Source organism: Arachis hypogaea, chromosome 4, assembly GCF_003086295.3.
Source record: "Arachis hypogaea cultivar Tifrunner chromosome 4, arahy.Tifrunner.gnm2.J5K5, whole genome shotgun sequence".
NCBI lineage: Eukaryota > Viridiplantae > Streptophyta > Magnoliopsida > Fabales > Fabaceae > Arachis > Arachis hypogaea.
The window spans coordinates 8,708,588-8,722,769 of NC_092039.1; the positions used below are offsets into that span (position 1 = coordinate 8,708,588).

The following is a 14,182-nucleotide window of genomic DNA, read 5'->3' on the forward strand; positions in this document are numbered from 1 at the left end:
CTCCGCGGTGAACGCGTGGCCACAAACGGGGCGGCAATCGGAGCTCTAGATCAAAAGTTATGGTGGTTTGAAGATCAAGTGAGAGAAAGAACTTGAGAGAGTGTTCTTCTCCCTTTCTCTCTAATTTCAGCTTGTGTGTGTAACAAATGAGGAGAGAGAGTGCTGAAAACTAGGGTTTTGGTTAAGTTATGTTGGGCCAAGGGCCCACTTTGGGTCCAATTGGCCCGGTTTGTCCCGTTCGGTCCAATCTTGGTCCGAATTCTATAAAATTGGTACCAAAATTCTCGTCTCAATCTCCTCTATCACATTTAGCCACAAAAATCACATTTTGGGCTTTCTAGAATAAATTCTCATTTATGGGTTAATTAGCCGTTAATTAACCGGGTTTTACAAAAAGCGAAGTTTTTGATCCCATGTCTGAAGCATTATAGAAAACATACAGTATTAATCATATAACAGAAAGTTCAGTATTGACAACTAATCTATCAAATCAAATGTGATTTATGTTCATTGCAAATGAAAACTATATACGGTTCTTGTGACATGGATCATAGTGAAAATTATTTAACTCCACTCCAACCCAAGAACTCAATACAATGTATTTGGATACAATAATTGAACAATGACAGGGAGAGTACTTACTATAGTATATAATGTGAGCTGAATTGAATCAAATAACCAATTAAAAACAAGAATTGGTAACAGATTCTTACTGAACAGATAAATTCTTGAAGATCCAAGACAACACATGCTTCAATTGTTTGCAGTCCTTCAACAATTCCATCAAAACATAGTTACAATTATATCAAATCACCTAAGAACAGTAGAGCAACCAGAATAAACACATAATCCTAAGCACTAAATCTAAATCAGTAATGCCAAAATGGTTTCTTCTTAATCATCTTTCTGTTATCTTCAAATTAGAATAAACTTTTATAAAGGGATATCATATGGAGTCCCATTTTCACAAGTTCAATCTCAACCAGTTTCAATTGAAATATTTAATCATTCTTGCAAACAAATTCATTTCTTTTTCTGTGTGCACCAGTCTCTATACAAATGATTGCTATTTCAAAATTCAAATATTTCTCACTTTTTCTAAAGAATCTCTTCTTTTGTGAAGTTTCTCATCTGCAACAGAACAAAAACAATCAAAGATGATATGACTACAGCTTCCATCAAAGCTTTTTATTTCTTTTTATACAAAGAAAAACAATTAAACCTGCACACAACTAGGATCGAATCAAACAATTAAAGTGTATTTTAACCTGTCGACTTTTCTTCACCTTCTGCGCCCTCTGAGAAACTATTCTCTATTCCACCATCGCCACCACCGTCGCACTACCACCGCCGCGATCTCTCTTCGTAGCAAATTCTAAACACGCTATATAGGCATGAAATGTAGAGAGAAACAAAAGAATAACTAAATTGAGTTAAATAAATAACAATGAAAAAGAAAAATGAACAAATATCTTTTCCTTGTGAATTTGCACTTGAATTGCTAAGTTAAATCAAAATTTAAATATCTTTTAGCCACTATGGATGCTACTTTGAGTTGCTCACAATTCTATTTATTCCAGGTAGCGTCCGGAGGAATTTGACGGAGTTTTGTAGCAGAAAAGGGAGAAAGCGAATGATTCTATCAATCCTGACCTCCTTGCACTCAAACTGGAATAACTTGAGATACAGAAGTCCCATTGACGTGATTCCAGCAACATTATAAAGTTAACTTCTAGAGCTTTCCAACGATATATAATAGTGCACATTTCTTATCCGTCAACCTCTGCATCCTCCACGTTAAACTTGGTTCCTGCCAAGTTCAGCGTGGATTGGAGAACTTCCAGGGAAGGACTTGCTGCCTTCTCCATGCTGAACTTGGAAAATGCCAAGTTCAACGTGGATTCAAAGGAACACGCTGAAGCACTTACTGCCTTCTCCACGTTGAACTTGGAAAAAGCCAAGTTCAGCGTGGAGCTTAATAAATCCAATGGTCCCCACACTCCTCAAGCCCTGCACGGATCAATCAAATTAATTTTGATTCAACTTTTATTTTATTTACAATTAGGAAAAGATATTATTTTAGTTTTAGAAAATATATTTTACATTAATTAGGATTAGATATAAAAGGGAAAAGAATCAGCCCTTCGGGGATCTCTCTTCCTCTGCCTCATTCTGCAATTTACAGTTTTCCAGAATCTTAGTTTTTCTCTCTGAACCATGAGCAACTAAACCTCCACTGTTAAGGTTAGGAGCTCTATCTATTGTATAGATTGATAATATTATTTTTCTATTTTAATTCATGTATTGATTTCTATTTCAAGAATTGTTTTCGTTCTTTATCTTATGAATTTGGGTGGAACAGAAGTATGACCTTTGTTTTAATTGAGTTCTTGTATAACTTGGAAAAGCTCTTTACTTGAACAATAGCTTGAAAACAATTTCTCCTAAACTTCTAATTATCTGGACTTAACGGGATACGTGACATATAATTCTTTTATATTTGAGTAATTAGAGTTTTTGTGGCATATAAACTAGAATTGAACTTCATCCTCTAATTGGAATTAAGTGACCAAGGAATTGGCGGTTGATGAAAGTTAGAGTAGACTAAGAAGGTCTAAGAAATTAGGGCTTAGTCATATATAGTTTGCCATGAATTAAATCTTGCATGATTAAAATAGTTAGTAAGAAAAGTCAATCCAAAAAATAGATAACTCTGAAGCCTTAACTATTTCTCCATACATATTTCACTATTTGTTTACTGCTTGTTTTATTAATTTTCTGAATTTACTGTTAATGTGTTTGAACTCTTAAAACATCATTCTCTGCTTGTCTAACTAAGTAAATTAATCAACTATTGTTGCTTGGTCCATCAATCCTCGTGGGATCGACCCTCACTCACCTGAGGTATTATTTGGTACGACCCGGTGCACTTGCCAGTTAGTTTGTGGTTATGAATTCCGCACCAAATTTTTGGTGCCGTTGCCGGAGATTGATTGTGATTGACAACTACCCGTTGTTTGATTGCTTAGATTAGATAATTTTACTTTTAATTAGTTTTATTTTAGTATTATTAATTCTTATTTTTCATTTACTATTTTTTTCTCTTTTTCTTTTCGTTTTGTTTTCTTTTTAATTTTTTTTCTTGTTTTCCGTTCAGCATCCCCCTCCCCCGTTTCGTTTTCTATTTCTCTTCTTTTATTAGTTAGTTTTAAATAAATAAAAAAATTAAAAAAATAATAAATTAATAAAAAAATTAGTACTAATATTTGTCCTTAGTTTCTGAAATTAAGTTTGGTGTTACCTAGTTAATCTTATTTTATTTTTTATTTAATTTTCTCTTTAATTTTCGAGTTTTTTTAGAGTAGTTAGTATTTTTATTCTATTTGTTTACACAGGTTACTGATGAGCGGATAATTTGTACGCTTTTTGGCATTGTTTTTAGTATGTTTTTAGTATGATCTAGTTAGTTTTTAGTATATTTTTATTAGTTTTTAGTTAAAATTCACTTTTCTGGACTTTACTATGAGTTTGTATGTTTTTCTGTGATTTCAGGTATTTTCTGGCTGAAATTGAGGGACCTGAGCAAAAATCTGATTCTGAGACTAAAAATGACTGCAGATGCTGTTGGATTCTGACCTCCCTGCACTCGAAGTGGATTTTCTGGAGCTACAGAAGCCCAATTGGCGCGCTCTGAACGGCGTTGGAAAGTAGACATCCTGGGCTTTCCAGCAATATATGATAGTCCATACTTTGCCCAAGATTTGATGGCCCAAACCGGCGTACAAAGTCACCCTCAGAAATCCCAGCGTTAAACGCCGGAACTGGCACCAAAATGGGAGTTAAACGCCCAAAGTGGCACAAAAGCTGGTGTTTAACTCCAAGAAGAGTCTCTACACGAAAATGCTTCAATGCTCAGCCCAAGCACACACCAAGTGGGCCCAGAAGTGAATTTTTATGTCATTTACTCATCTCTGTAAACCTTAGGCTACTAGTTTTCTATAAGTAGGACCTTTTACTATTGTATTTTATATCTTCTGATCTTTGGAATCTTTTGATCTTTAAATCTTTTGATCACTTTGGGAGGCTGGCCATTCGGCCATGCCTAGACCTTGTTCTTATGTAATTTCAACGGTGGAGTTTCTACACACCATAGATTAAGGTGTGGAGCTCTGCTGTACCTCGAGTATTAATGCAATTACTATTATTCTTCTATTCAATTCCGCTTGTTCTTGTTCTAAGATATCACTTGTTCTTCAACTTGATGAATGTGATGATCCGTGACACTCATCATCATTCTCACCTATGAACGTGTGACTGACAACTACCTCCGTTCTACCTTCGACTGGGTGAATATCTCTTGGATTCTTTAACCGGAATCTTCGTGGTATAGGCTAGAACTGATGGCGGCATTCAAGAGAATCCAGAAGGTCTAACCTTGTCTGTGGTATTCTGAGTAGGATTCAATGATTGAATGACTGTGACGTGCTTCAAACTCCTGAGGGCGGGGCGTTAGTGACAGACGCAAAAGAATCACTGGATTCTATTCCGGCCTGATCGAGAACCGACAGATGGATAGCCGTGCCGTGACAGGGTGCGTTGAACATTTCCACTGAGAGGATGGGAGGTAGCCACTGACAATGGTGAAACCCTTGCTTGAGCTTGCCATGGAAAGGAGTAAGAAGGATTGGATGAAGACAGTAGGAAAGCAGAGAGACGGAAGGGAAAGCATCTTCATACGCTTATCTGAAATTCCTACTAATGAATTACATAAGTATCTCTATCTTTATCTTTATGTTTTATTCGCATATCACCATACCCATTTGAGTTTGCCTGACTAAGATTTACAAGGTGACCATAGCTTGCTTCATACCAACAATCTCTGTGGGATCGACCCTTACTCGCGTAAGGTTTATTACTTGGACGACCCAGTACACTTGCTGGTTAGTTGTGCGAAGTTGTGTTTATGCCATGGTATTGAACACCAAGTTTTTGGATTCATTACCGGAGATTATTTGATTTGTGAAAAGTATTGATCACAATTTCGCGCTACCAAGTTTTTGGCGCCATTGCCGGGGATTGTTGAGTTTGGACAACTGACGGTTCATCTTGTTGCTTAGATTAGGTATTTTTTTTTCGGAATTCTTGAAGATGAATTCTAGAGTTTCATGGTGATTTGTTGAAGTCTGGCTGGCTGTGAAGCCATGTCTAATTTCATTGGACCGAGGTTTCAACTTATCATCACAAAAGCTTGTTGTTTTCTATCAATCTTGCTTTTGGAGCAGTGATCTGCTAAGGCTTGGCTGGCCATTGGCCATGTCTAATGTTTTGGACCGAAGCTTTCCTTGAAAGCTTGGCTGGCTGTAAAGCCATGTCTAATTCCTGGACCGGAGTCTTAGACTAGCATTGCACTGATTCCTGGAATTCTCATTAAGAATTTTGATACCTTTATTTTCTTTTTCCACTTAATTTTCGAAAAAAAGCACAAAAATTTTTTTTTTTCATAAAATCCAAAAATATTCCTTGTTTGAGTCTAGTGTCTCATGTTAAGTTTGGTGTCAATTGCATGCATTCATTCATGTGTCTTAAGGATCTTCAAATAATTCTTGATGATTTCTTACTCTAATCTTTGAATTCTCTTGACTTGAGTGTTTATGTGTCTCATATGCATTCCCATTAGTGTCAGTAGTATACAAACTGCTAAGTTTGGTGTCCTGCATGCATTGATATTTGATTCTTGTTGCATTTTGATTTTTCCTTATTATTAAAAATCCAAAAATATTTTTAATTTGTGTCTTCTTAAGTCAATAATACAGAGAATTGAAGATTCAGAACATACAGCAGAGGAATTACACAGAAAAAGCTGGGCGTTCAAAACGCCCAGTGAAGAAGGACAGACTGGCATTTAAACGCCAGCCAGGGTACCTGGTTGGGCGTTTAACGCCCAAAAGGGTAGCATTTTGGGCGTTAAACGCCAGAATGTGCACCATTCTGGGCGTTTAACGCCAGGATGGCACAAGAGGGAAGATTCTGTTTTCAATGCAATTTTTTCAAGTTTTCAAAACTTTTTCAAAATCAAATCTTTTTCAAATCATATCTTTTCAATCAAATCTTTTTCAAATTCAATTTCTCTCTATTTTTAAAAATACTTGCTATCAATCAATGATTTGATTCAACATTTCAAGTATGTTGCCTTTTCTGTTGAGAAAGGTTTAATGTTTGAATCATATCTTTTCTTGATAGCCAAGTCATTAATTTTCAAAATCAAATCTTTTTTTAAAAATGTTTTTCAAATCATATCTTCTCAATCACATCTTTTTTTTAAAACTAATCATATCTTCTTAACCACATCTTTTTCAAAATAGTTTTCAATCAAATCTTTTTGATTTCTAATTTCAAAATCTTTTTCAAAAATCACTTGATTTCTTGTCCACTTTCATTTTCGAAAATCAATTAGTGTTTTTCAAAAATATTTTCAAAATCTTTCACTCAATTTTCGAAAATTACTTCCCTTCTTCTCACATCCTTCTATTTATGGACTAACACTATTTCTTTGATAAGTTCGAATTTTCTACTTCTGCCTTCTATTTTTCTTTTCCTCTAACACCTCAAGGAATCTCTATACTGTGACATAGAGGATTCCACATTTTCTTGTTCTCTTCTCTTTCTTATGAGCAGGAGCAAGGACAAAAACATTCTTGTTGAGGCTGATCCTGAACCTGAAAGGACCTTGAAGAGAAAGCTAAGAGAAGCCAAAGCACAACTCTCTGTAGAGGACCTAACAGAAATCTTCAAAGAAGAAGAACCCATGGCAGCCGAAAACAACAACAATGCCAACAATGCAAGGAAGGTGCTGGGTGACTTTACTGCACCTACTCCCGACTTTTATGGGAGAAGCATCTCTATCCCTGCCATTGGAGCAAACAACTTTGAGCTTAAGCCTCAATTAGTTTCTCTAATGCAACAGAATTGCAAGTTCCATGGACTTCCATTGGAAGATCCTCATCAGTTTTTAGCTGAATTCTTGCAAATCTGTGACACTGTCAAGACTAATGGGGTTGACCCTGAGGTCTACAGACTTATGCTATTCCCTTTTGCTGTAAGAGACAGAGCTAGGACATGGTTGGACTCTCAACCTAAAGAAAGCCTGGACTCTTGGGAAAAGCTAGTCAATGCCTTCTTGGCAAAGTTCTTTCCACCTCAAAAATTGAGTAAGCTTAGAGTGGAAGTCCAAACCTTCAGACAGAAGGAAGGAGAACCCCTCTATGAAGCTTGGGAAAGATACAAACAATTAATCAGAAAGTGTCCCTCTGACATGCTTTCTGAATGGAGCATCTGACGATTGGATTTTTGCCGGTATAGAAATTATCAAGCAATCAATCGTAGTATAGTCTAAACCGACGTAAAATCCATCATCAAACAAATCTACAATCTATAACCGAGAGTATTAGTCCCGAGTCGTTCTTCCCTAGGAATGTGATAGCGCGAAATTGTGATCACTACAACTTCGCACAACTAACCAGCAAGTGTACTGGGTCGTCCAAGTAATAAACCTTACGCGAGTAAGGGTCGATCCCACAGAGATTGTTGGTATGAAGCAAGCTATGGTCACCTTGTAAGTCTCAGTCAGGCAAACTCAAATGGGTATGGTGATAAACGAATAAAGCATAAAGATAAAGATAGAGATACTTATGTAATTCATTGGTAGGAACTTCAGATAAGCGTATGAAGATGCCTTCCCTTCCGTCTCTCTGCTTTCCTACTGTCTTCATCCAATCCTTCTTCCTCCTTTCCATGGCAAGCTTAAGCAAGGGTTTCACCGTTGTCAGTGGCTACCTCCCATCCTCTCAGTGGAAATGTTCAACGCACCCTGTCACGGCACGGCTATCCATCTGTCGGTTCTCGATCAGGCCGGAATAGAATCCAGTGATTCTTTTGCGTCTGTCACTAACGCCCCGCCCTCAGGAGTTTGAAGCACGTCACAGTCATTCAATCATTGAATCCTACTCAGAATACCACAAACAAGGTTAGACCTTCCGGATTCTCTTGAATGCCGCCATCAGTTCTAGCCTATACCACGAAGACTCTGATCTCACGGAATGGCTGGCTCGTTTGTCAGGCGAGCACTCGGTTGTCAGGCGATCAACCATGCATCGTGTATCAGGAATCCAAGAGATATTCACCCAATCGAAGGTAGAACGGAGGTGGTTGTCAGTCACACGTTCATAGGTGAGAATGATGATGAGTGTCACGGATCATCACATTCATCAAGTTGAAGAACAAGTGATATCTTAGAACAAGAACAAGCGGAATTGAATAGAAGAACAATAGTAATTGCATTAATACTCGAGGTACAGCAGAGCTCCACACCTTAATCTATGGTGTGTAGAAACTCCACCGTTGAAAATACATAAGAACAAGGTCTAGGCATGGCCAAATGGCCAGCCTCCCAGTGATCTAAGATAGCATCAAAACAAGGATAGCTACCCCAATGAAAATACAATAGTAAAAGGTCCTATATATAGAGAACTAGTAGCCTAGGGTGTACAGAGATGAGTAAATGACATAAAAATCCACTTCCGGGCCCACTTGGTGTGTGCTTGGGCTGAGCATTGAAGCATTTTCGTGTAGAGACTCCTCTTGGAGTTAAACGCCAGCTTTTATGCCAGTTTGGGCGTTTAACTCCCATTTTGGTGCCAGTTCCGGCGTTTAACGCTGGGATTTCTGAGGGTGACTTTGAACGCCGGGTTGGGCCATCAAATCTTGGGCAAAGTATGGACTATCATATATTTCTGGAAAGCCCAGGATGTCTACTTTCCAACTCCGTTGAGAGCGCGCCAATTGGGCTTCTGTAGCTCCAGAAAATCCACTTCGAGTGCAGGGAGGTCAGAATCCAACAGCATCTGCAGTCCTTTTCAGTCTCTGAATCAGATTTTTGCTCAGGTCCCTCAATTTCAGCCAGAAAATACCTGAAATCACAGAAAAACACACAAACTCATAGTAAAGTCCAGAAAAGTGAATTTTAACTAAAAACTAATAAAAATATACTAAAAACTAACTAGATCATACTAAAAACATACTAAAAACAATGCCAAAAAGCGTACAAATTATCCGCTCATCACAACACCAAACTTAAATTGTTGCTTGTCCTCAAGCAACTGAAAATCAAATAAGATAAAAAGAATAGAATATGCAATGAATTCCAAAAACATCTATGAAGATCAGTATCAATTAGATGAGCGGGGCTTTTAGCTTTTTGCCTCTGAACAGTTTTGGCATCTCACTCTGTCCTTTGAAATTCAGAATGGTTGGCTTCTTTAGGAACTCAGAATCCAGATAGTGTTATTGATTCTCCTAGTTAAGTATGATGATTCTTGAATATAGCTACTTATTGAGTCTTGGCCGTGGCCCAAAGCACTCTGTCTTCCAGTATTACCACCGGATACATACATGCCACAGACACATAATTGGGGGAACCTTTTCAGATTGTGACTCAGCTTTGCTAGAGTCCCCAATTAGAGGTGTCCAGGGTTCTTAAGCACACTCTTTTTGCCTTGGATCACAACTTTATTTCTTTCTTTTTCTTTCTTTTTCTTTTTCTTTTTCTTTTTTTTTAGGATTTTTTTTGTATTCACTGCTTTTTCTTGCTTCAAGAATCATTTTTATGATTTTTCAGATCCTCAGTAACATGTCTCCTTTTTCATCATTCTTTCAAGAGCCAACATTCATGAACCACAAATTCAAAAGACATATGCATTGTTTAAGCATACATTCAGAGAACCAAAGTATTGCCACCACATCAAAATAATCAAACTGTTATAAAATTCAAAATTCATGCAATTCTACTCTTTTTCAATTAAGAACATATTTTATTTAAGAGAGGTGATGGATTCATAGGACATTCATAACTTTAAGGCATAGACACTAAGACACTAATGATCACAAGACACAAACATGGACAAACATAAGCACTAAAATTCGAAAAAACTGGAAAATAAAGAACAAGGAAATTAAGGAACGGGTCCACCTTAGTGATGGCGGCTCTTTCTTCCTCTTGAAGATCCTATGGAGTGCTTGAGCTCCTCAATATCTCTTCCTTGTCTTTGTTGCTCCTCTCTCATGATTCTTTGATCTTCTCTAATTTCATGGAGGATGATGGAGTGTTCTTGATGCTCCACCCTTAGTTGTCCCATGTTGGAACTCAATTCTCCTAGGGAGGTGTTTAGTTGCTCCCAATAGTTTTGTGGAGGAAAGTGCATCCTTTGAGGAATCTCAGGGATCTCATGATGAGTGGGGTCTCTTGTGTGCTCCATCCTCTTCTTAGTGATGGGCTTGTCCTCATCAATAGGGGTGTCTCCCTCTATGTCAACTCCGACTGAATAACAGAGGTGACAAATGAGATGAGGGAAGGCTAACCTTGCCAAGGTAGAGGGCTTGTCCGCCACCTTATAAAGCTCTTGAGCTATAACCTCATGAACTTCTATTCCTTCTCCAATCATGATGCTATGAATCATGATAGCCCGGTCTATGGTAACTTCGGACCGGTTGCTAGTGGGGATGATTGAGCGTTGGATAAACTCCAACCATCCTCTAGCCACGGGTTTGAGGTCATGCCTTCTCAATTGAACCGGCTTCCCTCTTGAATCTCTCTTCCACTGGGCGCCCTCTTCACATATGACTGTGAGGACTTGGTCCAACCTTTGATCAAAGTTGACCCTTCTAGTGTAAGGATGTTCATCTCCTTGCATCATGGGCAAATTGAATGCCAACCTTACACTTTCCGGACTAAAATCCAAGTATTTCCCCGAACCATAGTAAGATAATTCTTTGGATCCGGGTTCACACTTTGATCATGGTTCTTGGTGATCCATGCATTGGCATAGAACTCTTGAACCATCAAGATTCCGACTTGTTGAATGGGGTTGGTAAGGACTTCCCAACCTCTTCTTCGAATCTCATGTCGGATCTCGGGGATCACCTTCTTCAAGGTCACAACTTCATAGAAGTGGTCTTGATGCACCCTTGAGATGAATCTTTCCATCTCCCATGACTCGGAGGTGGAAGCTTTTGCCTTCCCTTTCCTCTTTCTAGAGGTTTCTCCGGCCTTGGATGCCATAAATGGTTATGGAAAAACAAAAAGCAATGCTTTTACCACACCAAACTTAAAAGGTTTGCTCGCCCTCGAGCAAATTAAGAAAGAAGAGAGTAGAAGAAGAAGAAATGAAGGAGATGGGAATGGCTTTTGTTTTCGGCCAAGAAGGGGAAGAAGTGGTGTTTAGGTTGTGTGAAAATGAAGGAGTGAAGATGGGTTTATATAGGAGAGGGGGAAGGGTAAGGTTCGGTCAAGTGAGGGTGGGTTTGGGTGGGAAAGTGGTTTGAATTTGAATGGTGAGGTAGGTAGGGTTTTATGAAGGATGGATGTGAGTGGTGAAGAGAAAGAAGGGATTTGATAGGTGAAGGGTTTTTTGGGGAAGAGGTGTTGAGGTGATTGGTGAATGGGTGAAGAAGAGAGAGAGTGGTGGGGTAGGTAGGGATCCTGTGGGGTCCACAGATCCTGAGGTGTCAAGGAAAAGTCATCCCTGCACCAAATGGCAAGCAAAATCTCGTTTTGTGCCAATTCTGGCGTTAAACGCCGGGCTGGTGCCCATTTCTGGCGTTTAACACCAGCTTCTTGCCCTTTTCGGCGTTTAACGCCAGTCTGGTGCCCCTTTCTGGCGTTAAACGCCCAGAATGGTGCCAGACTGGGCGTTAAACGCCCAACAGCTAACCTTACTGGCGTTTAAACGCCAGTAGGTGCGTCCTCCAGGGTGTGCTGTTTTTCTTCCTGTTTTTCATTCTGTTTTTGCTTTTTTTCATTGATTTTGTGACTTCTCATGATCATCAACCTACAAAAAACATAAAATAACAAAAGAAAATAGTTAATTATAAAACATTGGGTTGCCTCCCAACAAGCGCTTCTTTAATGTCATTAGCTTGACAGAGGACTCTCATGGAGCCTCAGAAATGCTCAGAGCTATGTTGGAACCTCCCAACACCAAACTTAGAGTTTGAATGTGGGGGTTCAACACCAAACTTAGAGTTTGGTTGTGGCCTCCCAACACCGAACTTAGAGTTTGACTGTGGGGGCTCTGTTTGGCTCTGTTTTGAGGGAAGCTCTTCATGCTTCCTCTCCATGATGATAGAGGGATATCCTTGAGCCTTAAACATCAAGGATTCTTCATTCACTTGAATGATCAACTCTCCTCTATCAACATCAATCACATCCTTTGCTGTGGCTAGGAAGGGTCTGCCAAGGATGATGGATTCATCCATGCACTTCCCAGTCTCTAGGACTATGAAATCAGTAGGGATGTAATGGTCTTCAACTTTTACCAAAACATCCTCTACAAGTCCATAGGCTTGTTTTCTTGAATTGTCTACCATTTCTAGTGAGATTTTTGCAGCTTGCACCTCAAAGATCCCTAGCTTCTCCATTACAGAGAGAGGCATGAGGTTTACACTTGACCCTAAGTCACACAAGGCCCTCTTGAAGGTCATGGTGCCTATGGTACAAGGTATTGAAAACTTCCCAGGATCCTGTCTCTTTTTGAGGCAGTTTCTGCCTAGACAAGTCATCCAGTCCTTTGGTGAGCAAAGGGGGTTCATCCTCCCAAGTCTCATTTCCAAATAACTTGTCATTTAGCTTCATGATTGCTCCAAGGTATTTAGCAACTTGCTCTTCAGTGACATACTCATCCTCTTCAGAGGAAGAATATTCATCAGAGCTCATGAATGGCAGAAGTAAGTCCAATGGAATCTCTATGGTCTCATTTTGAGCCTCAGATTCCCATGGTTCCTCATTGGGGAACTCATTGGAGGCCAGTGGACGTCCATTGAGGTCTTCCTCAGTGGCGTTCACTGCCTCTCCTTCCTCCCAAAATTCGGCCATGTTGATGGCTTTGCACTCTCCTTTTGGATTTTCTTCTGTATTGCTTGGGAGAGTACTAGGAGGGAGTTCAGTAATTTTCTTGCTCAGCTGACCCACTTGTCCCTCCAAATTTCTAATGGAGGACCTTGTTTCAGTCATGAAACTTTGAGTGGTTTTGATCAGATCAGAGACCATGGTTTCTAAGTCAGAGTTATTCTGCTTAGAACTCTCTGTCTGTTGCTGAGAAGATGATGGGAAAGGCTTGCTATTGCTAAACCTGTTTCTTCCACCATTATTATTGTTGAAACCTTGTTGAGGTCTCTGTTGATCCTTCCATGAGAAATTTGAATGATTTCTCCATGAAGTATTATAGGTGTTTCCATAGGGTTCTCCCATGTAATTCACCTCTTCCATTGAAGGGTTCTCAGGATCATAAGCTTCTTCCTCAGATGAAGCCTCCTTAGTACTGCTTGGTGCATTTTGCATTCTAGACAGACTTTGAGAAATCATATTGACTTGTTGAGTCAATATTTTGTTCTGAGCCAATATGGCATTCAGAGTGTCAATCTCAAGAACTCCTTTCTTCTGACTAGTCCCTTTGTTCACAGGATTTCTTTCAGAAGTGTACATGAATTGGTTATTTGCAACCATTTCAATCAGCTCTTGAGCTTCTGTAGGCGTCTTCTTCAGATGAAGAGATCCTCCAGCAAAGCTATCCAAAGACATCTTGGACAGTTCAGAGAGACCATCATAGAAAATACCTATGATGCTCCATTCAGAAAGCATATCAGAAGGACACTTTCTGATTAATTGTTTGTATCTTTCCCAAGCTTCATAGAGGGATTCTCCTTCCTTCTGTCTGAAGGTTTGGACTTCCACTCTAAGCTTACTCAATTTTTGAGGTGGAAAGAACTTTGCCAAGAAGGCATTGACTAGCTTTTCCCAAGAGTCCAGGCTTTCTTTAGGTTGAGAGTCCAACCATGTTCTAGCTCTGTCTCTTACAGCAAAAGGGAATAGCATAAGTCTGTAGACCTCAGGGTCAACCCCATTAGTCTTGACAGTGTCACAGATTTGCAAGAATTCAGCTAAAAACTGATGAGGATCTTCCAATGGAAGTCCATGGAACTTGCAATTCTGTTGCATTAGAGAAACTAATTGAGGCTTAAGCTCAAAGTTGTTTGCTCCAATGGCAGGGATAGAGATGCTTCTCCCATAGAAGTCGGGAGTAGGTGCAGTAAAGTCACCCAGCACCTTCCTTGCATTGTTGGCATTGTTGTT

The 14,182-nt window shown here is 39.2% G+C and overlaps 1 non-coding gene across 1 annotated transcript; it reads left to right on the forward strand.

The window, feature by feature from the left end:
* The first annotated feature begins 13,684 nt into the window (after positions 1-13,684).
* On the forward strand, positions 13,685-13,792 carry LOC112799284 (small nucleolar RNA R71). The gene has a single exon (XR_003200859.1). It is a non-coding gene; the product is annotated as a small nucleolar RNA R71 (small nucleolar RNA).
* The last annotated feature ends 390 nt before the right edge of the window (positions 13,793-14,182 follow it).